The sequence below is a fragment of the Sciurus carolinensis genome, chromosome 16 (assembly GCF_902686445.1).
Source record: "Sciurus carolinensis chromosome 16, mSciCar1.2, whole genome shotgun sequence".
Taxonomy (NCBI): Eukaryota; Metazoa; Chordata; class Mammalia; order Rodentia; family Sciuridae; genus Sciurus; species Sciurus carolinensis.
In genome coordinates this window covers 50,820,905-50,847,183 of record NC_062228.1, presented here as the reverse complement: position 1 = coordinate 50,847,183, position 26,279 = coordinate 50,820,905, and the positions used below count along the sequence as shown (strand labels likewise).

The 26,279-nt window shown below is 44.6% G+C and overlaps 1 pseudogene; it reads left to right on the top strand.

Moving 5' to 3' along the window:
- Positions 1-25,950, top strand: LOC124966694 (cytochrome P450 2B4-like; annotated as a pseudogene).
- Positions 25,951-26,279: the final 329 nt, after the last annotated feature.

Genomic DNA, 26,279 nt, shown 5'->3' with positions numbered 1-26,279 from the left:
ATGGAGTTCAGTGTCCTCCTCTCCCTTGCTCTGCTCACAGGCCTCTTTCTTCTGCTGGCCAGGGTTTGCCCAAAGGCCTGCGGCCACCTCCCACCAGGGTCCCAGCCTCTGCCCTTCTTGGGGAACCTTCTGCAGCTACAGAGAGGAGGCTTGCTCAGTTCCTTCCTGCGGGTGAGACACAGATGGACGGGTCCCGTGGTGGGCTCGTTTCTGCCTCTGTGTTTGGGGATCCCTCAGCAGAAGGAGCAAGGCCTGCTTCCAGCTCAAGGGTTGGTGGGTGGGGGACACCTGGTGTGTGAAGGGCCTGAGCCTGAACCTTGATGGAGAGTGGTCAGATGGTCAGTTGCATCCTGCTCAGATGGAAGTGTGTGAGGGGCACTGTCCTTGAGAGGCAGGTGGATGTGTAGAGGTGTGGGGTGTGAGCCTTGGTGCGGAGCTTCCCACTCCTCTGCCACCCTCTGCTGTGTCCCTGTTGCCTGCCTGTCCCTGGAACAGAGGTGAAGGGCAGCAGCACCGTCATGTAGATATGATTTCTGCCAAGAAGAGAGAGCGAAGGCTGGCCTGACTCAGTGCTGGGACGGAGGAGAGGCAAGGGGTGGGTCAGAGGTGCTTATTGATAGTGAGAGTGATGCACCATACTAGGGGACACTCTGCCTGTGTACCAGGCTCTCTGTCACTGCTCCAATGTAAGCTTTCATGTGTAATTGTTTACTTACTTTTTTTAAAATTTATTTTTATTGTAAACAAATGGGATACATGTTGTTTCTGTTTGTACATGGAGTAACAGCATACCATTTGTGTAATCATACATTTACATAGGGTAATGATGTTTGAATCATTCTGTTATTTTTTCCTTCCCCCCACCCCTCCCACCTCTCTTGGCCCACTATACAGTCCCTCCTTCCTCCATTCTTGCATCCCGTCCCATGCCCCATTATGTGTCATCATCCGCTTATCAGTGAGATCATTCGTCTTTTGGATTTTTGAGATTAGCTTATCTCACTTAGCATGATGTACTCTAATTTCATCCATTTACCTGCAAATGCCATCATTTTATTATTCTTTATAGCTGAGTAATATTGCATTGTATATATATACCACAGTTTCTTTATTCATTCATCCATTGAAGGATGTCTATTTTGGTTCCACAGTCTGGCTATTGTGAATTGAGCAGCTATGAACATTGATGTGGCTGTATCTCTGAAGTATGCTGATTTTAAGTCCTTTGGGTATAGGCCGAGGACTGCGATAGCTGGGTGAAATATTGGGTCCTTTCCAAGTTTTCTAAGGAATCTCCATACTGCTTTCCAGAGTGGCTGCACTAATTTGCATCCACACCAGCAATGTATGAGTGTACCTTTTCCCCCACATCCTCTCCAATGCCTATTGTTGCTTGTATTCTTGATAATCACCTTTCTAATTGGGCTGAGATGGAATCATAGTGTAGTTTTGATTTGCATTTCTCTTATTACTAGAGTAGTTGAACATTTTTTCATATGTTTGTTGATTGCTTGTAGATCTTCTGTGAAGCGTCTGTTCATATCCTTAGCCCATTTATTGATTGGGTTATTTGTATTCTTGGTGTAGAGTTTTTTGAGTTCTTTATATATTCTGGAAATTAGTGCTCTATCTGAAGTATGAGTGGCAAAGATATTCTCCCACTCTGTAGGCACTCTCTTCGCATTGCTGATAGTTTCCTTTGCTGAGAGAAAGCTATTTAGTTTGAATCTATCCCAGTTATTGATTCTTGCTTTTATTTCTTGTGCTATGGGAGTCCTGTTAAGGAAGTCTGATCCTAAGCCAACAAGTTGAAGATTTGGACCTACTTTTTCTTCTATAAGATGCAGGATCTCTGATCTGATTCCAAGGTCCTTGATCCATTGTGAGTCGAGTTTTGCAGGGTGAGAGATAGGGGGTTTAGTTTCATTCTGTTGCACATGGATTTCCAGTTTTCCCAGCACCATTTGTTGAAGAGGCTATCTTTTCTCCATTGCATATTTTTGGCACCTTTGTCTACTATGAGAAAATTGTATTTATTTGGTTTTGTGTCCGTGTCCTCTATTGTGTACCATTGATCTACCTGTCTATTTTGGTGCCAATACCATGCTGCTTTTGTTACTATTGCTTTGTAGTGTAGTTGAAGTTCTGGTATTGCAATACCCCCTGTTTCATTCCTCCTGCTAAGGATTGTTTTAGCTATTCTGGGTTTCTTATTCTTCCAGATAAATTTCATGACTGCTTGCTCTATTTCTGTAAGGTACATCATTGGGATTTTAATTGGAATTGCATTGAATCTGTGTAGCACTTTTGGTAGTATGGCCATTTAGACAATATTAATTCTGCCTATCCAAGAACATGGGAGATATTTCCATCTTCTAAGGTCTTCCTCAATTTCTTTCTTCAATGTTTTTTAGTTTTCATTGTAGGGATCTTTTACCTCTTTGGTTAGATTGATTCTGATGTATTTTATTTTATTTTTTTTTTGAGGCTATTGCAAATGGAGTTGATTTCCTCATTTCCCTTTCAGCTGTTTTGTCGCTTGCGTATAAAATAGTTTTAGATTTATGCATGTTGATTTTATAGCCTGCTATTTTGCTGAATTCATTGATGAAGTCTAGAAGTTTTCTGGAGGAGGTTTTTCGATCCTCTAAATATAGAATCATGTCATCAGCAAATAGTGACAGCTTAAGTTCCTCTTTTCCTATTCGTATCCCTTTAATTTCTTTAGTCTGCTTGATTGTTCTGGCTAGAGTTTCGAGGACAATGTTGAATAGAAGTGGTGAAAGAGGACATCCCTGTCTTGTTCCCAATTTTAAGGGGAATGGTTTCAGTTTTTTTCCATTAAGAATGATGTTGGCCATGGGCTTAGCATAAATAACCTTTACAATGTTCAGGCATATTCCTACTGTCCCTATTTTTTCTAGTGTTTTGAGTATGAAGGGGTGATGTATTTTGTCAAACGCTTTTTCTGCATCAATTGAAACAACCATATAATTCTTATCCTGAATTCTATTGACATGATGGATTATGTTTATTGATTTACGGATGTTAAACCATCCTTGCATTGAGGGATGAACCCCACTTGATCGTGGTGCACAATTTTCTTAATATATTTTTGGATACGTTTTGCCAATATTTTGTTAAGGATCTTTGCATCTATATTCATCAAGGATATCAGTCTAAAATTTTCTTTCCTTGATGTGTCTTTGCCTGGTTTGGGTATGAGAGTGACATTAGCTTCGTAGAATGAGTTTGGTAGGGTACCCTCCTTTTCTATTTCCTGGAATACTTTGAGAAGTATTGGAATAAGTTCTTCTTTGAAGATCTTGTAGAACTTGGCTGAGAATCCGTCTGGTCCTGGGCTTTGCTTGAATGGTAGATTTTTAATGGCTTCTTCTATTTCATTGCTTGATATTGATCTGTTTAAATTGCTGTATGTCCTCCTGGTTCAGTTTGGGAGGAGCATATGTCTCTAGAAATTTGTCATTGTCTTCAGTAGTTTCCATTTTGTTGGAATACAGATTTTCAAAGTAGCTTCTCATTATGTTTTGATTCTCAGTGGTGTCTGTCGTGATATTTCGTTTTTCATCACAAATTTTAATAATTTGAGTTTTCTCTCTCCTTCTCTTTGTTAGTGTGGCTAAGGGTTTATCTATTTTGTTTACTTTTTCAAAGAACCAAGTTTTTGTTTTGTCAATTTTTTGATTGTTTCTTTTGTTTCAATTTCATTGATTTCAGCTCTGATTTTAATGATTTCCTGTCTTCTACTACTTTTGTTGTTATTCTGTTCTTCTTTTTCTAGGTCTTTGAGCTGTAATGTTAGGTCATTTAGTTGTTGACTTTTCATTCTTTTCTGCAATGTGCTCCATGCAATGAATTTTCCTCTTAGTACCACTTACATAGTGTTCCAGAGATTTTGATATGTTGTATCATCATTCTCATTGACCTCTAAGAATTTTTTTTTAATTTCTCCCTGATGTTTTTTGTTATCCATGTTTCATTCAATAGCATATTATTTAGTATCCAGGTGTTGGAGTAATTTCTGTTTTTTATTTTGTCATTGATTTCTACTCTCAGTCCATTATGATCTGATAGAATACAAGGCAGTATCTCTATTTTTTTGCATTTCCTTAGGGCTGCTTTGTGGCATAACATATGGTCTATTTTTGAGAAGGTTCCATGTGCTGCTGAGAAGAAAGTGAATCCGCTCATTGATGGATGTAATATTCTATATATCTATTATATCTAGAATTGATTGTGTTATTGAGTTCTATGTGTTCTTTGGTTGGTTTTTGTTTGGAAGATCTATCTAGTGGTGACAGTGGTGCATTAAAGTCACCCAGAATTATTGTGTTGTGGTCTATGTGATTCCTGAAATTGAGAAGGATTTGTTTGATGTACAGGGATGCTCCATTGTTTGGGGCATAAATATTTACTATCGTTATGTCTTCCTGATTTATATTTCCCTTAAGCAGTATGAAATGTCATTCTTTATCCCTTCTGACTAACTTTGGCTTGAAGTTCAGTTTATCTGATATAAGGATGGAAACCCCAACTTTTTTACTGAGTCCATGTGTGTGGTAGGTTTTTTCCCATCCTTTCACCTTTAGCCTGTGGATGTCTTTTTCTATGAGATGAGTCTCTTGCAGGCAGCATATTGTTGGGTCTTTCTTTTTAATTCCATTCTGCCAGTCTATGTCTTTTGATTGATGAGCTTAGGCCATTAACGTTAAGGGTTATTATTGAGATATGATTTGTATTCCCAGTCATTTGGCTTATTTTTGGTTTTGAAGTTGGCTTGGTTTCTCCTTTGAGCGGTTTTTCTCTAAGGTAGTTCCTCCCTTTGCTGACCTCCATTGTTTTTTTTCATTTCCTCCTCATGGAATATTTTTTTTGAGAACATTCTGTAGTGCAGGCTTTCTATTTGTAAATTCTTTTAACTTTTGTTTATCATGGAAGGATTTTATTTCATCTTCAAATTTGAAGGTTAGTTTTGCTGGGTATAGGATTCTTGGTTAGCAACCATGTTCTTTCAGAGCTTGAAATACGTTGTTCCTGGCCCTTCTAGCTTTTAGAGTCTGGGTTGAGAAGTCGGCTGCTATCCGTATTGGTCTCCCCTCTATATGTAATCTGATGCTTTTCTCTTGCGGCCTTCAAAATCCTATCTTTATTTTGAATGTTACGCATTTTCATTATAATGTGCCTTGGTGTGGACTTGTTGTGATTTTGTGCATTTGGTGTTCTGTAAGCCTCTTGCATTTGATTTTCCATTTCATTCTTCATGTTTGGGAAATTTCTGCTATTCTTTCATTGAATAGGTTGCTCATTCCTTTGGTTTGTATCTCTGTGTCTTCCTCAATCCCAATAATTCTTAAATTTGGTCTTTTCATGATGTCCCATAGTTCTTGGAGATTCTGTTCATGATTTCTTACCATCTTCTCTGTTTGGGCAACTTTATGTTCAAGATTAAATATATTGTCTTCATTGTGAGGTTCTGTCTTCCAAATGGTCTTGTCTGTTGGTGATGCTTTCCATTGAGTTTTTTATTAGGTTTGTTGTTTCTTTCATTTCCAGGATTTCCATTTGGTTTTTTTTTTTGAGTATCTCTATCTCTTTGTTGAAATGATGTTTTGCTTCCTGCAGGTGCTCTTTCAGCTTATTGGTATTATCATTCATTGCCTGCATTTGCTCTCTTATCTCATCCTTTGCTTCATGAATCATCTTAGTCATATATAAACTGAAGTCCTTTTCTGACATTTCTTCTAACATACTGTCATTGGATTCTATTAATATAGAATCTAGATTTGTTTGGATCATTTTCTTCCCTTGTTTTTTCATGTTGTTCATGTATCTTCCCCTCTAGCAGTGCAGATCTGGGGTATTGCAGATTTCCCCCTATAGGCTTACAGGGGCCCCTTTCTTTAAGGGAAGATCAATATTAGCAGTGCCCAATTCAGACACTATGCAATCCTAGACCAAATAGCCCCTATGAGGACAATAACAAAATTGTCATAATAAACAGAATGAGTTCAAATATTATCTTCAGTAAAGCAAACAGATTTGCAATAAGGTCTGCAGTTTCAAATGGAGGACAAAGAGGATGCAGAGGGATGTAGAATGTGGCTGTTAATGGGATAACAAAAGAATATACAGAAGTTCTAGATAATAGAAAGGGTGAGAGTGTAATAAAAAGAAATTGGATGTTAGCATGCAAGAAAGGAGAGAGACTCTGAGGAAACAGGTAAACAAAAGGAAAAGAGAGCAAGAAAAGTAAAGAAATAAAAACTTAAAAATTTTCAATAAGGAGAAAAAATAAAATCTAAAGTATAACATTCATATAGTAATGAAAACTCCAGTTGTTCAGTAGCCTGATGCAGGAGAGGTACCTGATAATGAGCTTCAAACCTCCAGCAGGTGTCTCAAGATGGGTTCTGCCCCACGTAAAGATCGGGGCTTCCAGGATTATCCATGATGGACTTTCATGCTTCAAAATGTGTTGGCAAATGGGTAGCTGCAGCTCAGGGTGTGGACATGTCAGCAGGAGGTCCTGGAGGCAGGATGCGGTTGGTCAGCAGGGGTCCTGGAGGTCGGGAGTGTTTGGTGTGGTTTTGGGATCCTGGAGGTTGGTTGCAATCAGTCGGTCTGGGGTCTTGGTGATAGGGCGCAGTCAGTTGGTCTGGGGGTCCTGGCAGCATGGAGCAGTCAGTCAATGTGAGGGCCCCAGAGGCAGGGAGTGATCATTCAGGCTGTGGGATACTGCAGGTACTGTAGCAGTGAACTTCCAGGCAACAACAAGCGGCTGGTGCTCCACTGGCGGTCGGCGATCAGTTTGCTGACTGTTTTCAGACTATCAGGAGGTGAACCTCGTGCGTTGGGTGATGGATAGGTGTAAGGCAGGCGATGGACAGGTCAGAGGCAGGCAAATGGCGGATGATAGGTGCCAAGAAACAGATATCCTCTCCTTGAAACTGGAGTTATGGAGCAACAGAGAAAACAGCCTCCCTCTAGTCCACCATCTTGGATCTTCCTGTTTACTTCCTTATTAATAATTAATCAGCATCCATGATCCCACTTTCCAGTGGGAGAGCTGGAACCGTGCCAGTAAGTCCCAGCTCCTCTGTCCTTTTTCCCTGACGTGGAGTCCACACTCCTGAAGCATGGGCCCATTTTAAAATTTTTTTAAATTTTAACTTTTTTTTTTAGTACCTGGGATTGAATCCAGTAGTGCTTAACCACTGAGCCACATCTGTTGCTGCCTGCAGCAACAATTCCGCGAGAATTTATTGGAGGTGGACTGGGAATGAACTACTTTTATTATCTTTATCTGGGCTACTTCCTTCCTTGCTTGCTTGTTTGTTAGTTTATAGAGGAAGAGAGGCTTTGCTTAGAGGAAGAGAGGCTTTGAGAGGAAGAGAGGCTTTGTTTAGAGGAAGAGAGGCTTTGATTAGAAGAAGAGAGACTTTGCTTAGAGGAAGAGAAGTTTTTCTTAGAGGAAGAGAGGCTTTGAGAGGAAGAGAGGCTTTGCTTAGAGGAAGAGAGGCTTTGCTTAGAAGAAGAGAGACTTTGCTTAGAGGAAGAGAGGTTTTGCTTAGAGGAAGAGAGGTTTTGCTTAATTTTGGAGGTGCTACGCTTTCAGAGAGGCTGTGCTTTCAGAGGTCTGCTTCTTAGAGGTGAGTCGCTTCTTGGAGGTGCAGGGTGTGGTGTACGGCGTGCAGCCTGTGTCCAGCAACCTGTGACATGCGACTGCTGCCCAAGTGAAGAGATGTCTTATGTACCTAAGGCAGCCAATCAGCTTAGGATTAACACAATTGAAGCATGCCCCATGGTACCAATCAAGAAAGAATGAGGAACATCTGTTGACCACTAGCGCAGAGGAGACATTAACTAATTAGGCAAAAGATCATAAAAGATCGCGCCGTATTAACACTAATTATGCGCCACCTCTTGGCTCAATGCCAGTCGCCATCTTGGAGCTGCTTAAACATGTCTCTGCATCCTCAGCCCTTTGTATTTTTTAATTTAGAGAGAGTTTCACTAAAGTTATTTAGGGCCTTTCTAATTGCTGAACCTGGTTTTGAACTTGCAATCTTCCTGCTTTATTCCCAAGCTGGTGGGGTTACAGGTGAGTACCACTGCACCTCGCTGTATGACCCTCTCGAAGGTGGTTTCCTTGCCCTGCAGTCTTGGGCACCAACTGTGGCCACACTAACTGCCCACACTCCAGCTTTCTGTGTCTCACCGCCTCCTGTCTCCATGAGAGTTGTTGATATGATCAGTAGTCACGATTCTTTACACATTCTGAAGGAAGTGAAGCTGACCAGGAAGTTCTTATGTGTCTAAAAGGAGGTTTTACAAAGTCTTGGTGGCTTTGTAAGATAGTGGAAAAGTGGAATGTGTTGGGAAGGGCCTTGGAGGAGTTTTTCACATCCTCTGGGGAAGGGTGGGTGCTGGCTGATGTCTGACGCCCCTGTTCACTGCAAGGTTCCAGGACTCTGGGTGCCCTGTGTGTTTATGGAGACAGTCTAGAGTATCCGCCAATGCTTTAACATGGGGTTCTCAGAGTCGGAGAGTTAAGGTTCCGTCCCAGTGATCCAAGGGTGTTACACCTGGTCCCTGCAGTGGCCATGTCTGGAGATGGTGAGTAAAGGAAGTCAGCACTGGTGGGACAGTGTGGAGTGACCTGGAACCTACTGCCAGCAGCTGCTCTCAGGAGGTTGCGTTGTTCCACCTGTAACTACTGTGATGACCGAATGAGTCAACCCAGTGCCCCTGAATATCTGGAACCGTGACATGTCCACGGAGATAAGTGGCAGGACCTGCCCTTGAGGAGTCGACAGTCTGGCTGCAGATATAAAATAACTGCAAAAATTAGTTAGGTAACATTAAGGGTTCATCCGGGTGGCACTGAACACAAGCAAACAAGTAGGAGTCTTAAGATCATTCAGGGTCCAGAACAGGTTTATTCTTTCAGAATTGGACAGAGTGTAATGACTGCATGGAGTTAAGATCAGTGGGGAGGAAACACCCTTTCTGAGGGTGTTGGAAGGAAGGGGAGAAGGAATAGGCCCAGGTGAATGAGGGCGTGAAGTAGAGAGGACTCAGGTGTGGAATGATGGCAGCCCAGGGAGCAATTGGCTTGTCTGAAGCTAGGAGCAGCAGTAAGAGAAAGAGTGGTCCAGCTGGCCAGGCAAGATGGTCCCTTGTTGTCTTAGTCGCTTCCCTCATGCTAGAACAACATACCTGAAGCTGGCTACTGTATAGAGTGGCTCACAGTTTTGAAAGGCGACAGTCCAGGATCAGGCAAGTTCTGTTCAGCCTCTGGTGAGGGAAGCCTGCACTCTGTGACCACATGGTGGAAATGAAGAAATGGAAGTAGCCACATCCAGAAGAGGCCAATCCGGAAGAGTGGCCTCACTGCTATCTCAGGAACTAGCTCCTTCTCTGAGGGTGCCACCATGACCTAATTTCCTCCCCCAAAGCTGCACCTCTTCAGGCCCTGCCTCCACTTTACCCTGCTCTACTGGGTATCGAACTCATGATCCATGGCACAGGAAATAGGTAAGAAGCCAGAGGGAACTGCCCCAGATGGAAAGCTCTGAATGCCAAATGCTGGTGAGCTCCTGGTGATCCCGAGAAACAAGCAGCCCAGGTGTCCTAGGCACACTGTGTGTGTGTCTGTGACCCGATTGGAACACAGACGTCCACAGCCTATGAGCTTGGAGCGGTGCAATTCCAGAGTGCCTGGCTCACCACCCTGCTGAGACTGGGGCTTGTTGACACGCCCTTGGAATAGTCTTCCGATCCTTCTGTTTGTGGCTCGGGAAGCCCATGGCTGGTCCCCAAGGTAACTGGTGTGTGGAAGATGGTTGTGTGGGCTTTCTCTGCATGGGAGTGTTACCAAGATCAACATCCTAAGGACAATAAAATTCAGCTGGTCAGAGGGAGAGGCACTAAGACACACTGCAGTCTCCAACGAGTGTTGCCATTTTCCTTTTACTATCCACTTTCTAGCTTTCGGTTTCAATTTCATAATGATGCTTCAATATTTCTACTATGATTAGCAAGGTTATGTGTGAATTTGTCCAGTTAGATTTTGTGTGGTGGTGACCAAAACATCTGATGAGAACAACTTAGAGGAGGAAAAGTGTATTTGTGGCTCACAGTTCCAGAGGTCTCAGTCCACAGATGACTGACTCCATTGCTGTGGGCACAACGTGGGGCAGCTGATCATGGTGGAAGGGTCTGGAGGAGCAAACCTGCCCAGGACGTGGTGGGGTCAGGATGTAGAGGAGAGGGAAGAGGACAGGGGGAAGGGACTGCAGGTCTGATGCACCTTTCCAGGACATGCCCCTAGTGACCCATCTGCTCTAACCACAGCCCACCTACCTACAGTTACCAGCCAGTGAGTCCATTCAAGCCAGGATCAGTGAATAGGTTACAGCTTTCATAACTGAATCATTTCACCTCTGAATATTCCTGCATTACCAGGAGATATTGAGGGACATTTCATATCTAAACCATAACATATGCTGTTCCTTTGGGGATTATTTCAGTATTGTCAAATGATGCCCTTTGTTTGCTATAGTGGATTGCACCTAGGGGTGCTCTACCACTGAGCCACATCCTCAGCCCTTTTAAAAATTTATGTGTTCCTTCATTTATTTATGTATTTATTTATTTCAAGACTAGGTTGTGCTAAGTTGTTTAGGCCTGTGTTAATGTGCTGATGTTGGTCTTGAATTTGCAATCCTCTTTCCACAACCACCTGAGTTGCTCGGATTAACAGGCATGGGTCACCATACCTGGCATTGAGGAACAAATAGAAAACAAAAAACAATTTTTGACACAGATCAGTTATCAGTAAAGTGGTCTCATGTAGTCTCCTTTTGATGATGAAAGAAGCTATTTTAAGTCTGAATCTTGATTGACTTGCCCTTATGCCTCCCCCCTTCTTTTGCTTTTCTTGAGTCCAATCCGTTCCCTCCATTCTCTCATGTCTTCCTTCCTGTGTGTTCAGGGTTGCGGGATTTGGATGTGTTCTGCCCACATCCTGCTTGTGGAGGGAGTGGGTAACCATTGGAGGTGTGGGTCAGCCACAATGAAAGCTAGGAGTAATATTAATAAAATAAAGACAAGCGGTGAGAGTTATATATATTTTCAAAGCAGGGGCATGATGGGTGGAACAGACCAGATGGGTCTGACCCTAACAAAGAGTAAAGCCCACGCTTGCTTTATTTATAGCAGCACAGACCAAAGGGATCAGTAAATAGCTCCTTCAGGAGAAAGAGGATAAATGTGGGGAAAACAGGTGTTTAGGGCTTGGCAGTTTATGCCCATCTCCTGTTGGCTGTGTTTGATGGCTGTGAGCTAAGGCAGGGTGGCAGCATGATCTGGGCTTTCATGCCAGGGAATTTCACAGAGGAGTTCCTAGAAAAGTAGCCTCCCTGCCTTAATGGCTCAAACAAAATCCATCATTCACACACAGCTTCCAAGAGACTTGTCTGATCCCCATTCTTCATTGTAGCAAACTTTTCAGTTTTCTTGCAGGAAGAACTTGGGTAATATCATATGAGATCTTTTCAGGATTCTGTGTGGATTATCCTTTGGCTATGGTTGATACAGGAATAGACTTCCTGCCTCATATTTGGGGATTCTTATATTTCCAGTCAAGCAAGATTTACCCTGGGAAGATCTTCCTGATCCCCAGATGTGGCCCTGGCTTTATGTTCTCAGGTATTCCTGGGGGAAACAGACCCAGGGCTGTCCTGAGTTTTTTCACGTAGGAAGGGGCTTTGAGTTCATATTATTTCATTCTAGTTGTTTTGCATGTATTACAAGGGATGAGGCAAGAATTAATCCCTGCTGTATACAGACATCCCCTTGGTCTTAAACTTCCTAGACTCAAGAACTGTAAGAGGTACATCTTGCCAGTCACAGTGGTGCACTTCTGTAACCCAGCAGCTCAGAAAGCTGAGGCAGGAGGACTGCAAGTTCAAAGCCAGCCTCAGCAATTTAGCAAGGCCCTAAGCAACTTGGCAAGACCCTGTCTCAAAATAAAAGTTTAAAAAGGCTGTGAATGTCACTCAGTGTTTACACGCTCCTGGGTTTAAACCCTAGTACCCACCCTCCCAAAAGTACAGCTCTCTCTGTTCTCTCTGTTTTTATAAATTATCTAGTCTCAGCCATTCTTGATATAAAAGAAAAAGAAAAACTAAACAAAACAACAAAACAACAACAACAACAAAAAAAACAAAGCCATATTAGATAGGAAGCAGCTATGATTAGAATAAAATGGAATGATATTTTAGAAAGTATTGGGAGATATGTCAGATTGCATGGCCAGGGATTGACATGGTCTCACTTTATTTCCTTAAAAAATTTTTTGTGGTTCTACAGATGCCTTTATTTTATTTGTTTATTTTTATGTGGTGCTGAGGATTGAACCTAGGGCCTCACACATGCTAGGCAAGCCCTTTTCCCCTGAGCCCCAGCCCATGGTCTTGCTATATTTCTGGACAGACCCTGAAGGGAGCAGATGTGTGGCAGCAGGTGCAGCAGGTGTTGTTGGAAGAGCCTGAACAGGAAGGAGCTCAGGGAACAGCATGGAGGTTGATCAGCGTGGCCAAGGCATAAGGGGCGACAGAAAGAAGCCAGAGAAGTGAGGGACCACGTGGTTTGTGGCTGTGTGGACCTGGATGGAGACAGTGGTGTCATTCTCAGTGACATGAGGACATTGGAGGGCTTGAGGAGGGTCAGGGGTATTAACCAACTTACCTTTGGTGCACTTGCTCTGATCTGGAGAGATGTGAATCCATTTTCAGGAGTATAAGAGTGGATGCAGGCAAGCCAGTGAGGACACATTGCAGACCCCAGTGCAAGACAGGTCTCAGCCATTTCCGTGATTTATGACTCAAGTTTTTATTGCAGTTGAACATCACCGTAACATGTGCACAGCCTGCTGGGTGCAGAGGTGCACACCTCTAATCCCAACACTTCAGGAGGCTGAGGCAGGAGGATTGAAAGCTCTAGGCCCACTTTGGCAATGCAGTGAGACTTGTCACAAAATGAAAAATAAAAAGGGCCTGGGGATATAGCTCAATGGTTGAGTGCTCGCCTAGCACGTGTGGGTCCTGGGTTCCATCCCCAATACCTCTGCCCCAGACAGGATGTGCACAGTTTAATGAGTTTTCATCAGCTGAATGCACTCATGTCACTGACATGCAGATCAAATAGCATCAGGCTTTTTGTCCCCCAGGACACCCCTCTGGTCCCCTTATTATAAATATTCCCCCACTCTCCAGAGACCATGGTGGCCTGGTGTTCTGTGTATGAACTCCATGTAAATAGAAGTGAATGTAAACCAAGTGTGCTTTTGTGTCTAATGGCTGCCACTGAGCATCCTTTCTGTGATTTTCACAGAAGTCATTGGTTATAGTTTTAGATTGTTCGTTCTCTGGACTGCATAATATTCCATTGCTGGCATCTCTCACTGTGTATTTACAATGAGAAGACTCCTATGAATGTTCAGAGAGACTTTCTGGTGAACATGTACACATGTTTGGGGGCAGGTATTTGGGGGAGAAGTTGCTGAGAATGTGCATATTTGGCTTCAACAAGGACAGTTGGCCTCCATGGTTGATGATTCTACATCTGCGAATTCAACCAGTTGTGGATTGATTTGTGTAGAAAAAATTATTGAACATATAATAACTTTCTTTCTTGACAACATTCTCTATATAATACAGTACAACAAATATTTACACAGCATTACATTCCATCAGGTTTATCAGTAATCTAGAGATAACGTAAAGTTCACACAAGGATGCACATTCATTATATGCAAACACTACGCCATTTTAAGTCCTTTAGATTAGCATTTGAGGGTTTTTGGGTTTCCAGGGGCATCTTGGGACCAGATTCCTGGAGCTGCCAAGGGGTGACTCTACTGCCCAGAAGTTTCCAATGGCTGATATGATGGCTTTTACCATTTTGTGAGCACAGCTATAGGACCATCACTGTCCCTTCACATCCACCAAGTGGGTGGGTCAGAGTTGTCAACTCAGGACATGGTCAGGAGGCAGAAAGCAGATTGACGTTGGGTCACAGGAGGAATTCTTCGATTGAGAGGCCCAATCTCACCAAATTCAAGGGTACAGGCAGGATGATACTAGAGATATTTAAGCATTCGTATGCTTAGGAATCCAACCAATCAGAGCAGACCTGGCTAGACTGTGCACTGACCCTTGAGTGGCTGGGTCCTGGGAAGGGCGATGGCAGCTGAGGGAGGAGGGTCTTGTGGGAGACACCTACGTACCAATCTGCATCTCAGCACCTCATGGTGTAACAACTGAGGTGTCTGGTGACTAATGTCAACCCTGGTGTGGATGTGCTTGGCAGCTTCGAGAGAAATACGGGGATGTGTTCACGGTGTACCTGGGACCAAGGCCTGTGGTCATGCTGTGTGGGACAGAGGCCATACGGGAGGCCCTGGTGGACCAAGCTGAGGATTTCTCTGGCCGGGGAACACTGGCCATCATTGAGCCTATCGTCCAGGGATATGGTGAGGACCTTGAAGTCAGTAGGATGGGGAGGGATGGTCGATGGGACGTGGGAAAGGGGGGTATGAGAAGGGAGGACAAGGGGTGGGGCCTGACCCAGTCTCCTTTAACTTCCTCTGCAAACTCTGCCTCACTTACATCCCCAGGTGTGGTCTTTGCCAATGGAGAATGCTGGAAAACCCTTTGGAGATTCTCTCTGGCCACCATGAGGGACTTTGGGATGGGAAAGCGGAGCATTGAGGGACGGATTCAGGAGGAGGCTCAGTGTCTGGTGGAGGAGCTGCGGAAATCCAAGGGTGAGGCCCAGGGATGAACAGAAAAGAAGACATGGAACCGAGAGGGATGTGGGGTGCACAGCAATGGAAACACAGAGAGGTACGCATGGGCAGAAAAGAAGGACAGAGACAGAGATGGAGAAGCAGCGAGAGATGGGAATAGAGATGAATAGAGAAGGGATGTGGGAAACCAAGAGAGTTAGGGGAAGAGATGTGAGGCTTTTAGTGTCCAAGACAGATGAATGATTAGTATGCTATTACCTTCCATGCAGAGAAATCAATTTTTGGATTGCTCATATGTGTCAAAGTCAAAAATAGGACCTATATGAAAGAAAGCAAAGAGCAAGTACAGACATTTCCAAGTTATGAACTGTGTTTCCGTTCCCTTGGGTGAAGTGCTGATGAGCAAGGAGTCAGGAGCTGTGCTCTGCTCAGGGAAGCCCAAGGGCACTGCTGGGGATTCTAGATTCTTCATAAAAGGGTGCATAGTTGGCAGGTCCATTGTCAGCTGTCCATCTCATTTGCACCAGGTCTTCATCATCTCTTATCAACACTTCTCAGGAGACTCTGAGACATCCATGTAGAAACTGGAGGGAGTGAAAGGGACAGAGATTGATAAGGACAGAGGACAGAGTGACAGAGAGACAGGAAAGGAGAGGGATGGAGGGAAGAAAAGAAAGACAAAGAAGAGAGGGAGGAAGAGAATGAGAGAGATCAAAAGAAACAGAGGAAGAGAATCTGAGACAGACAATTAGAGGGACAGACAGACAAGGCTCAGAGAAAGGTTCACAGAGGAATGAGAGGTGAGACCCAGAAAGAGGGTCACACCCACCCGAGGTTCCTGGGTTCCCAGCCCCCTCCCTCTCAGCCTCAGAAACCAGGACTGTGCCTGCCAAGTACAGGCATCAGAGTGAGGCTTGATTGAGATATGGGAAGTGAAGAATGATTCATGCAGGGTCAGAGAGCCCCTGGGGTGGAGAGAAGGGAGGACATGGGTGTGAGAGGGAGGGATGCAACCATGGGGCTTTAAATCTGCACAAGGCATGGAGTGAACAAGGCCCTGCACCCTGCCCGGAGGCCTTTACTCTCTGAGCTCACACAGTCAGAGATGGGCCCAGAGGAGAGGCAGTTAGGGCCCTGCAGCGCTGGCTCTGTCTCTGGATGCTTGGGTGTGACTCCTGCCCTTGGTAATGAGAAGCTGTGCAACCTTCCATTACTCAATCTTCTGTCCACCTGTAAAGTGGAGGTAGTCATAGAAGAGCATCTCCCTTACAACGTTTTGTGCAAACTGAATGAAAGCATAGGGCCTGACACAGATTCTGTGCCAGTGTGAGCTGTTAGGATTGTTCTACTTCAGAGCAATAGAAGACGGGGCACCACATAGAATGTCCCCAGGCTCTGGAGTCTCTGACCTGGGACCTGCTGCCTTGTCCTCCTAGGAGCCCTCCAGGACCCCACCTTCCTCTTCCAGTTCATTACCGCCAATATCATCTGCTCCATTGTCTTTGGAGAATGCTTCGACTACAAAGATCAAGAGTTCTTGTGGTTGCTGGACATGATCTATCAGTCATTTGCACTGATCAGCTCCTTCTCCAGCCAGGTGAGTGGCAGGAGGCAAGGAGGAGGAGCGGGGAGGTGTGAAAGGATGGTCTGCTCTATGGGCACAGAAATGCAATAGGAGCACATGGAGAGAGGGAATTTGAGACCTGGAGGGAGAGCTGGGGGAGGGAAAAGGGAGATGGAGAGAGAGAAATGGGAGAGAAGGGTAGGCTGAAACACGGGGTCAGAAAATCTCAGAAAAGGAGGGCTTGGCTGTTCCAGGATAGGCAGAATTGATAGGGTCCAAATGGTCATTGCTCTCTACAGAGCCAGTGCAATCCCCACCAACATGGCAGGTGGTATTTTTACTCAACTAGGGAAAACAATTCTCAAATTCATTTGGAAGATAAAAGACCCAGAATATCCAAAGCAATAATGAGTTAGAAGAGCAGCAGTGGAGGCTTTAGGATACCTGGTGTCGAATCACACTGCAGAGTGACAGTAAGGAGCAGCATGGTGTTGGCGTTAGAACACTCACCAAGACCTGTGGAAAGGAATGAAAGACAGGAGACAACTCTACAGAAACTCAGTCCCCTGACACTTCACAAAGGTGACAAAAATGTAGGTTGGAGACATCTAAAAAATGGTACTGAGAAAACTGGGTGTCTGTTTGCAGAACATTCAAACTAGATTCTTATTTCTCACCCCACAGAAAAATCAACTCAACATGGATCAAAGACTTATAGGAATTAGAGCAGAAACTTTGCAAGTGCTAGAAGAAAATGTAGGGACAGAATCCAACACTGACTCAGGCATCGCCTTCCTTAACAAGAGTTCTAAAACTCAAGATATAGAAAAGGAAAAAGTGGGATCCACTTTTCTGCACAGCAAAGAAAACTATTAAGAGCATGAGAGAGAGACCCTGCAGAATGGGTTGAAATCCTTGCCAGTTACTCCTCTGAGAGGACATTAATACCCACAATAAGAAAAGTCTTCAAAAAGCAACAACATAAAATAACCCAATTGATAAATGAGCAAAAGAGCTAAATAAACATCTCTCATGAGGACAAATAAAAATCGGCAACAAACACATGAAAAAATGTTTAACTTCTGTAGTAATCAGGAAATGAAAATGAAAACTGCACTGAGATTTCCTCTCACTCTTTTCAGAATGGCAGACATCAAGAATACAAATAATGGAAAGTGCTGGTGAAGATGTGGGGAAAAAGTCAACTCATGTAATTTTAGTGGCAAGGCAAATTAGAAGGACCACTTTGGAAAGTATCATAGAAATTCCTCAAAAGATTAGAAATGGAAGCATCACATGACCCAGATATCCCAGTCTTTGGCATTTATCCAAAAGATATAAAATCGGCATACTATAGTGATACATGAACTTTAACGTTTGTAGAAGTACAATTCACAATAGTTATACTATGAAACTAACCTAGATGCTAATCAACAGGCTAAGATGAAGAAAATGAGGTATCTATACACAATGGAGTTCTACTCAGTCACGAAAGAGAATGTAAGCATATCATTTGCAAGTAAATGAATGGAATTGGAGAACATCATGTTAAGTGAAATAAGGCAGATTCAGAAAGTTAAGGGTTGAATTCTTTTTCCCTAGTATGTAGAAACCAAAGGGCGGGGGAGAATAGATATTAAACATGGGGTGTCTGTCAAAAACAGAAGGAAGAACTGGACTACAGGTGGTGCACACCTGTAATCTTATTGGCTCCAGAGGCTGAGGCAGGAGGATTGCAAGTTCAAAACCAACCTTAGCAACTTAGTGAGATACTTAGCAAGTCAGTGAGATCCTGTCTCTAAATAAAATAAAATATAGGGCTGAGGATGGGGATCTGTGGTTAAGTGCTCCTGGGTTCAATTCCCAAGGACAAAAAACAAAAGGAAAGACCTGTAGAGTAAAGGGATTGAGAAAGACAGAGAAGGGGAGGATGTGGGGAGTACTGGAGGTGAAATCTACCAAATTCTACTATGTCTGTGTACAAATACACACTAATTTATATCATGTACTGATTAAGATAATGGTAGCACCAATAGAAAGGGGAAGGGTAGAGTAGAGGTAGTGGGTGTGGAGGGAGGGTGAAGGAAAGGGAGGGTACTGGGAATGAAATTGATCCAATCACGGTTTGTGCATGTTTGAAAATGGCATAGGGAAGCACAGGGTAGGCATGAATTCAAGGCACCAAAAATGTTTAAAAAAAAATCAAACAAAAAGAAAAGAAAAAAGCGAACAAGAACTTGGGAGAAAGAATAAAGGAAGAGAGGACAGAGAGACAGGGGAGAGAGGTTGATTCTGATGAGGAGTGGAGGAGGGAAGGAGGGAGGGCGAGAAGGAGAGAGGAAGAGAGAAAGAAGGCAGAGAGAGATGGGGATTCCCCACAGTGGAGTTGGGGCCCTGGATGGCTCCCCCTCCCGTGACCTGCTGGCTCAGCCCCTGGGCGCCCTCACCACCCCTTCCTTCTTGCAGGTGTTTGAATTATTCTCTGACGTCCTGAAGCACTTTCCTGGCACACACAGGCAAGTCTACAAAAACCTGCAGGAAGTCATCACCTTCATCGGCCACAGTGTGGAGAAGCACCGCGCAACCCTGGACCCCAGCAACCCCAGAGACTTCATCGACACCTACCTGCTCCGCATGGACAAAGTGAGGCCTGGGGAGGGAGCGGGGAGCGAAGGGAAGATGAAGGGAAAGGAAGGAGGAACTGAAATGAGAGGGAGAGGGGACAGGGCGCAGGTGGATGGAGAAATACAGGGCAAGGGACAACAAGAAAGAGGGGAAAAGACCCTCAGAGGCAGAGGAGACTGGGGGATGAAAACCAAGACACAAACCAAGGAGATGGAGAGAGACACCAGGCCAGACAGAGTGAGGAGGCTGAGGGAGACAGAGTCCATGCTGAGAAGGAGGGGCCCCAGGGGCGAGACCCAGAGACAGAGGGAGGCCTGGCAGGCGGGATGAGTCCTCAGTGGGCTCTGGCCCTGACCTGCCCCTCCCTCTCCACTTCTGGACCCAGGAGAAGTCTAACGTGCACAGCGAGTTCCACCACAAGAATCTCACCTTGACCTTGCTGTCCCTCTTCTTCGCTGGCACTGAGACCACCAGCACCACTCTGCGCTATGGCTTCCTGCTCATGCTCAAGTACCCCCACATTGCAGGTGGGCCAGGGACGGGCGTGTGGGGAGGGTCCTGGGATCTCCTCTAGGGCTGCAGAGCGGGGGCTGGGGTCCTTCATGGATGAGAGGCAACCTGACCTCCTTTTCAGGAGCTCTGCAGGCTCTGGATGGTCTCCCGCTAAGCTGGTCCTGTTGGTGATGGGTGAATGACAAGTCTGTCAACCTGTTCTCCCAGTGCTTTCTCCCATCCACCATCCATCTGTCCATCTTTTATTGATTAATCCACTTGTACTTTCACTGATTGCTTCATCTGCAATGCATCCATGGACATATAATTTCATTCATGAGTTGATGCTATGTACAAGGATAGTTGAGTGCTCTATTGGTCACTGATGACTTGGCTCATTCTTTCCTTCGTGCAGGCCTCCAGCCATTTTTTTAATGAACTGGGTTTTTTTCCTTAATCCTTCAATCAACCATCTTCTAATTCTTCCTACATGTATCCATCCATCCATTCCCACATTTAACCACTTAATGATTCCTTCATTTATTCATCCCTCATTTATCCCTCTACCCACCAATGCATTTATTCCTTTGTTTACTCATTCACGAATTGATCCATTCACACAGTGCCCATAAATGAAACTTGCATCTGATTATTGATTCATTGGGTTCATTGTTTTATTTATCAAGGAATTGTTTCTTAATTGATTGCTTATTTGATCCATCTATTGATTGATAAGCTGAACAAACACATTCACTCATTGGTTTGTTCAATTCATTAATTGTCAGTTTTTTCACTCAGGAATTGATCTGTTGGTTTATTACGCATTCATGTCTTCATCCAGTTGCTCTTGGATTAATCCATTGACTTAGTCCACTGTGATATTTGTGAGAACTTGGCACAGTGTTTTCCTGTAATGAACACACACACACACACTGGATCATTTTCTATTCATCCTTGAGGGTGAAATTTTGACAAGTTCTTATTTTGGAGTTTTTAATAAAAAATTCCTTGTAGGGTTGTGGTGGATGTGGAGATCTGAGTGTGTGTGTGTGTGTGTGTGTGTGTGTGTGTGTTTGTGCACACAATTCCTGAAGGGTTTCTGTACAGGTAGGAGACAATTCATTAAATTACTTGAATGTGAAAGGGTTGGAAATCTAATGCTCTTGCTCTCTCTCCTCACATCACCCCAGCTGTCTGCTCTAAAGTATATCAATGGTCTCAGCTTTTCCCATAGGATTTTCCCAGCTCACTGACTCCTGAAAACAGTGACTCTGGGGAAATCTATGGGAAACGAGGCTCACAGTTCCCCTTTTTGGTGCAGAAAGGGTCCAAAAGGAGATTGAGCAGGTGATTGGCTCACACCGCCCACCAGCCCTAGATGACCACTCCAGGATGCCATACACAGAGGCGGTCATCCACGAGATTCAGAGATTCGCTGACCTCCTCCCCATTGGTGTGCCTCATGTGGTCACCAAGGACACTTATTTCTGAGGGTTCATCATCCCCAAGGTGAGTCCTGCAGGCTGCCCATCTCTGTGTGGGCGCCCTCTGTCCTCCCAGCACACCATCTCAACCTCTTGTGGGCTTTTCCATAGGGTCTCCGTGTTCTAACTTTTAGTTTGTTTTACCTATTTGTTTATTGTTTGTATGTGAGACCCAGGGAATGACAACATTAAAAAAATATTTTTATTAGTGCATTAGAGCTGTAGATAACAGAGGGATTCAGGATGAGATAATCACTCACGCACTGAGTAATAATTGCTCCATTCCAGTCCCCTGTGCTTCCCCTTACCCTCTTCTCCTTCCTCCCCAGTTTCCATTCCTATATTCTAGTGGTCTTGCTTTAATTTATTTGTTTTTTTTTAATTGGTGCTTTATAAATACACATAAAGGTGCAAATAGTTTGGTATATTCACATATGTGCAGAGCATAATTTTGTCAATTTGATTCTGCGTTCCTCCCTTTTCCAGTTCCTCCTCCCTCCCCCTCAATCTCCTTCCTCCACTCCACTGATGTCCTCTCTGTTTTCATTGGACCTGCCCCCCGCCACTTATTTTCCTTACTCTGCTCTAGTTTCTGCATATAAGAGGACATTCAACCCTTGACTCTGTGTCTGTCTTATTTTACTTAGTATGATGTTCTGCAGTCCCATTCATTTATTATCAAATTACACTATTTCATTCTTCTTTATATCTCAGTAAAACTCCATTGTGTATATATACCACATTTTGTTCATCTGTTCATCTGTTGATGGGTATCTGGGTTGGTTCCATAGTATGGCTATTGTGAACTGCTCAGCTCTAAGCACAGATGTGCCTGCATTGCTATAGTATGCTGATTTTAGTTCTGTTGGATAAATAACAGAGAGTGGAATTACTTGGTCACATGGTGATTCCATTCCCAGTCTTTTGAGGAATCTCCATATTGCTTTCCAAAATGGTTGCAGTAATTTTCAGTCCCACCACATTGTATGAGTATACTTCCCCCACACATGCAGGCCAGCACTTATTATTACTTGTGTTCTTGATGAAATGGCAATGTCCTCTGATGTTTCAATCTTTCCTCAGAACACTGAAGTATACCCCATCCTGAGCTCTGCTCTCCATGACCCCTGTTACTTTGAAAAACCAGACACCTTCAACCCCGACCACTTTCTGGATGCCAATGGGGCACTGAAGAAGAATGAAGCTTTTATTCCCTTCTCCATGGGTAAGCTGGACCTGGGATCCCTTCACAGACCCCAGGGGTAGGTCCTATCCTCTCCTGCAGACAACGATAGGTGTTTGTTTGTCCAGCCCTTAGCACATTCCAGTTGGTTTACCTGCACTGTCCCATTCAGTCTTCACTACAACCCCACGAGGCTACTTGAGAAGTGAGATGATGACCTAAGGCACATCTTGATAACAGGACATTGGACAAGTGGTGGAAAATCTCTAGACCTGAGCAAAGTAACCATTAAAAAAGCAATAACTAAAAACTGGTGCAGAGCTGGAGATAAAGCTCAGTTCAGAGTGCAGCCTGTCAAAAACAAGGCCATGTATTCAATTCCGAGCACAGGGGAAAAAAAAAAAAAGCAGAGGGGAAAAACAACAAGTAAAAATTAATGCAGCACTGAGTCCAGGGGACTAAAGAGAATGCATCCGACAAATCACATAAAGACACAGATCCTGCCCCAGGAAATTTATAGTCCTGCAGATGAGATAGACATTCATCAAAGTGTCCCAAATAATAATCCAATTAAAAGAGTTAATGCCTGTCCTGAGCTAACCAGTGCCTGGCACAAAGGACACACCAACAGGGCTATGTATTATCATTAATCAAGCATTGGGAGCACCAAAAAGGATATACTGAGTAATATTGGTGGGTAGGTGAGAAACAGCTCAGCTGAGAAACTGGTTTCCAAGCAGAGGCCTGGTGGGCGAGTGTTGATCAGCTCCAGGAAAGAAGGTTCCAGGTGGAGGCAACAGCAGGGAAGAGCCAGGTGGTCCATTAGAGTAAGTGTAGGAAACTCAGGTGTGGATTAGAAAGTGGCTGAGGGCCAGGAGCTCAGCTGGCTGGACCTCATATCCTGAAGCGAGAAGTTTGAAAGAGTTCCACCCAGTAGCAGGGCACATGGTGTTACAGACAGAAAGGAACCTACAAGCAGAAACAGCTGGGTTGGTCCAGTTCCACGTGGCTGCCTTTGGACAGATCTGAGCAGAGTGTAGCGTGCAATTGGCTGAAGCACAGTGCTGGGATTGGCTGAAGTGCAGGACTGGGATTGGTTGAAGCACAGTGCTGGGATTGGCTGAAGTGCAAGGCATGGATTGGCTGAAGCACAGTGCTGGGATTGGTTGAAATGCAGGGCTGGGATTGGTTGAAATGCAGGGCTGGGATTGGCTGAAGTAAAGGGCTGGGAGTGACTGAGCCTCGGTTTTCTTTTCTAGGAATCTGCTCAGATTCGGTTGCCATTTTTTTAAATATTTACATAGGGTGCAGGTTACTCCTTGGAGTTTTGGCCAAATTTAACTTGAAGGTCACTCGAGGAAACCACAAGGTCCAGGCTCCTCATTTTTGGGGGGGAGGTAGGATGGCCCCAGGAACAAGTTCCCAAATATAAATCTCATCAGTGACTCCAGTGGTGCCCAGCTTTGTGGATGTGAACTGCAGTGTCTTCATTCTGTCTTCAGTGAGAGCTGGGAACACCTGGGGTATTGGGTGAAAGTCAGCTCCCCGCCCAATAGTCCTGTCCTAGGTTTAATGAGAGAGTTGTAGGGAAGTAAGGACTGAAACAGCTAAGCAACAGAGACATTATGGGGATGAGACAGAGAGAGGGGACAGAGTCACCCATAGACACAAGGAGATCATGGCACAGAGGAGACAGTCTGTGAGAGACAGAGGGTGAACCTGAGACCACAGAGGAAGGGAGAGGGAGAGTGAGGGGGAGAGAAAAGAAAAGAGCAGAGCAGAGAAGAGGGGTGTGTGTGTGTGTGTGTGTGTGTGTGTGTGTGTGTGTGAGAGAGAGAGAGAGAGAGAGAGAGAGAGAGAGAGAGAAGAAGAAGAAGAAGAAGAAGAAGAAGGAGGAGGAGGAGGAGCAGGAGGAGGAGGAGGAGGAGGAGAAGGAGGTTAGAGTTCTTCAGAGGGAGATGAAAAATATGATAGGGTCATAGAGGTATAAATAGATGAGAGAGAGGTAGAATAGAGAAGGAATTTAGATGGAAGAAAGTAAAAAGAGAAGAAAATATAAAAATGAACATGAAACAGTGCCTGTTCTGTATGTTTAATGCACAGGATAGACTTTGCCTGGACAGAAAGAGGAAATGAGCCAAGAGAATGTGAGAGTCAAGGAGATGTCAGAAGGTGCCCAAAGAGAAGGAGAGTCCTAGGAATGGGGAGGGTGTGTGAGAGGAAGATAAAAAGCATTAGCCAGTCCTGGAAAAATGTGGGTCACAGAACCAGTTCCAGAAGAACCAGCCAAGACACCTGCCCTGAGTACCTCTGTGGTCCCGTCTCCTGCCATCAGGAAATGCCAAGAGGACATGGACCCCTTTGCCAGATACATCCCTGCAGGCACATCTTTGCAGTGGCTGGAAAGGTGCAGGGGATGCCTGGAATCCCACCCTCCACTGGCCTTCCTGGGACTGTCAGTTTGCAGATGAGGAAGCATTGAAGCACCCGGAAGCGCTGCGTCCCTGCCTGACTTCAGGCAGTCTCTCTCCTCCTTCCCCTATAAACCTGTGGTCTGTAAACAACATGGGTTTTTCACACACCTCCATGAATCCAGGGGAAGCATAGAAAACCTGCTCATGGGCCCTGGTCCCACTCACAACTTTTATGAATAATTTTTTTGAAGATTCTCAAAGCTGGTGGTTTTCAGGTCGAAACCAGAAGACAACTCAGAGACAGACATAACACATAGTGCCAGAAACACACAGAGCCATGTTCTCAGGAGCAAACACAAAACCATAGCTAGTACTCTAGGATTCTGAACAGGAGCCAAGTGTTAAAGAGTGTCTACACTGATTAACTTTACCCTCATAGTAGCCTGTATGATGGTACTATTCTCATATGAAAAACGAAAACACTATAAAATGTTCAGAAACTTGTGCTCACTTGACCTACACACTCTGACACACCCACGCACAGCTGCATCCTTATCTCCTATGGAGCCACTGAACCTTTGGTGATCAAACAAAAACTACATTTTCTTTCCAAACAAATGAACATGGAACAAGGTGTGCACCTGGTGTCAGATTTGGGACTCCCTGGGAGTCCATGCTGAATATCAGGTTCAAGGTCAAGCCTGTGACAATCCACTGCAGTGCACAGGTGCCTGGGCTTTGGGGTGTGGTGGGCAAGCACGTGCACTGGCCCCGTGCCCACATGGTGACCCTCTGTGCCCACAGGGAAGCGCATTTGTCTTGGTGAAGGCATCGCTCGCAACGAACTATTCCTCTTCTTCACCACCATCCTCCAGAACTTCTCTGTGGCCAGCCCTGTGGCTCCCGAGGACATCGACCTTACTCCCAGGGAGAGTGGTGTGGGCAGAGTACCCCCAACATACCAGATCCGCTTCCTTCCTCACTGAATGGACTGAGGGAAGAGGGCCAAAGGATTCCAGGGTCATTGTTTCTACCTCTGTAGAGAACGACCCCCCTGGCCTCCACATCTTCCTGCCTGAGAACCAGCATCCTCCCTGTCCTCGTTTGCATCAACGAGGGAAAGTCCCCTGTGTAGTCCTACTTCCTTCCCTCACGCTGTAGTTCTTCCAAGGCTCTTAGACGTTCTCCTTTCCTGTATTAATAGAATTGCAGAAGTCAGAAGCAAGCTTGAAGATAATCAAGCCCCTTCCTAGGTGTGTATATAGACACTGGGGGCAAACGGGGAAATTGGGCTCTAGGTCCTTCTGAACTTCTGCCTCCCAGGCACAGCTCATGCCGAATAAATTCTCCCTTGTTCAGAATAAGTATGGCTCCATTTGTCCACTCCATGTGCTCCATCATCTGTGCTGAAGGGCTTTGCCTAAGACTGCTCTTGACTGCTCCCCCAGCAGCACCCTGTGGTGGGTGAGGTCACCACACCCATTTTACAGAACAGTGAGAGAGGGCGGGTGGGAGTGTCCTCTCTGAGGTCACAGAACCCAAATTCTCCCACAGTTTCTTTATATATATATATATATATATATATATATATATATATATATATATAGAGAGAGAGAGAGAGAGAGAGAGAGAGAGAGAGAGAGAGAGAGAGAGATAAATCAACATAACCCAAACTTGGCCA